Source organism: Corylus avellana, chromosome 5 (genome assembly GCF_965113065.1).
Source record: "Corylus avellana chromosome 5, dhCorAvel1.hap1.2, whole genome shotgun sequence".
Classification (NCBI taxonomy): Eukaryota; Viridiplantae; Streptophyta; class Magnoliopsida; order Fagales; family Betulaceae; genus Corylus; species Corylus avellana.
This window is the reverse complement of record NC_142494.1, coordinates 16404891-16407748: the sequence shown is the minus strand read 5'-3', so window position 1 is coordinate 16407748 and position 2858 is coordinate 16404891.

Genomic DNA, 2858 nt, shown 5'->3' with positions numbered 1-2858 from the left:
GTCAGAAGATCTCTCTTTCTTTGTTGCAGTGTGTTCGCATGAGCAAACATGGCTAAAGGTAATTCTAAATCCTTATTTCCATTGCATATTTTATAACATTTAGTTTATATGCTTACAGTTACATATAAAGGTTTTGTAAGAAAAAAATCAATCTGTATTTGAGGTTGACTAGCTGCCAAACTGATTTTACTATCTTGTGTTCATTTATTTTCTTATAGTTTGGATTTTAGTGATTATGTTTGTGGTGTTTATCCTTAATTTGATAGCTTCACTAGTATGACTTTGGAGATAAAAGTGAGATATATGCTGTTTGTTATAAGTTGTGGTCTAAAACGAATTTTTTAATTGCTAAAGAGTGGGTTTGAAGAAACTTAGGGAAGGAATGGAGGAATTTGTGCCACTCTTTCTGCATTTTAGAAAAAGACTTTCTTCTGGCTCTTAGAAAATTTCTTAGGGTCAAACTTTTAGGATTTTTTATTAAAAAAAATTTTTTAAAAAAAAACCCTAGAATTTCCTTTTTTTCCAGATTTTAGGAGATGCATTGTTACATTTTATAAAAATTCCAAACGCAATTTCTTTCCTCAAACTTTTGGGGGAAATTAATGGAGAGGGGCTTGGTTTTTTTTTTTTTTTTTTTAAGGATCCGTGGGGATCTTTTAGATTCTTAGAGGGACCCAAGGATTTTAAAGAATTTTGGGGGGTTAGGAGGAGTATTGCTAGAAGTCCCTCGTATGTCCATCTTGTGTCATTCTAAGAACAATGTGACTTCTAAACTCACAATTGAGCTTATGATTAATCATTATTAAATTTTAATCAAATGGTGATTTAAAAGGTACCTCATTATTGGAGTGACATAAAAATGACACAAGAGTAACCTCTAGAATTACTCTGCTAAAGGAGTAATGCTTCTAGAAGTCCATCTTACATCCATCTTATGTCATTCTAAGAATGATGTGACTTCTAAACTTACAGTAGTGTTTTTGATTGATCATTATTGAATTTTGATCAAATGATGATTTTAAAAGCCACCTCATTCCTAGAGTGACATAAAAATGATATACGAGTGACTTTTAGAATTACTTTACTAAAGGGAGTAACGCTAATCCCCCTTTTAAAGGATGAAGGATTTCAAATTACTTTGGAAGCGTTCAAATGTTTTTATTTCCAAACTTGGGAGTCATGGCCGTGATTACATGTCGGAAGAGATAAAGCTTCCAAGACCTCTGGTGGATAGCAACTGAGCTCCAAGAATTTAGGGATAAGAGTAAAGCTTCCTACAATCTCGAGATGCACTCGTATGGAGACGATAAATGGGACTCCCAATAGTTTTGGGGTTGATCTATGACGTCTGCCTTGCTTATAAAAGGCGAAGACTACATCTCATTTTGTTCTACAGATTCTTATAAGCAAGCAATTGACTTGAGCATCAAAACTATCTCTCCCCGGCACATCCCATTTTTTAATTTGCAGGTAATCGATAGAAACTGTTGCAACACCTAACATTTTCTTTGCAAGTAAAAATAGCACCCATTTCAAATTTGGCATTTTGTTTGGGCTCTAAATGTGGGGACGAATCCAAGGGGATCAAGGGTTTTTTTTTTTTTTTTTTTTTTCTGCTTTTTACTTTATTAAAAATTCAATGCATGCAGTCTGATCTATGCCTAGATGCATCTTTGGGTTCATTGGTGTGTAAAAGTCAGATTCTGCTCGCCCAGGCATGCAATACAAAATAGCTTACCAAGCAAATCCCATATCATTTTGGAGAGAGAAGAAATAGAGAGAACGACAAGGATTCACCATGTGATATTATATCATACACAACCATTTTTTTCTAGTACTACTTGTTAGAGATATTTACAGGTTGATACAATACCTAATATTCGAAAATTTTAAGCTTATGGATTATATTATATTAATGACTCACGATTATAACAATTATCTATAATTTCAATTAATTTTTTTATGTTCACATCTATATACTTCACACCCTTGCTTGTTACATTTAAGCTGGAATTTGTTCCTGATAATCTATAAGTTGCAAAGGTTTTGTAGAAAAGTGGTGCTATATGAGGTATATAGTACAACTTTTATTATAAAATCATTTACAAACTGATGTAGCGATTCATAAGTAGTGAAATAATTAAGTAAAAAAAATCAGACTGCTCATTCAATCTGCTGATCACTTGTCCCGCTTACTCCTTCTATTTCTTCAGTTTTTCCGATTAACATGGCAAACACAATCACCATAGCTGCTGTCTGCATATTGTTCTTGGTCGGCTTCTCGGGTTTTTCCGTGGACTCCGAGGCACGTGTTCTTCATGGACGCCAAGCCATGCACAGCCAACATCTTTGGAAGGAGTTGGGTTTTGATGTCTCAAGTGTTGAGCATTATCGAAGGTTGGCCAATTCTGGTTCGATGCCGGATAGAGTTGTACCAGGAGGACCAAATTCGGACCATAACTAATGATGATCATCCAGCAGGAATATTATTAATGTTTGAGACAAGAAATGGAGATTGAATAACGTGCTGGTTTTCTGTGCAATTTTTTATGCGATATATATGTATATGATGTAGTAATTTGCATGTTGTGAAGGGTGAAACTTTTGCCTCATAACATGTAATTTTCTTTTCTTTTCTTTTCTTCTTTTTAATTTCTAACTTTTAATGTGGGTGTACGTTGTTATTTTGAATTTATTTCAATATAATGGTATAATCTGTTTTTTTGTGAGAATTTAATGGCGTATATAATCATAATTAAGAACTATTTGCTGGACAGTATCTTATAACTTAATTATATATATGCTTATTTCAAAAAAAAAAAAAATTATATATATGCTAAAGCTTTGCTACTTTTCAT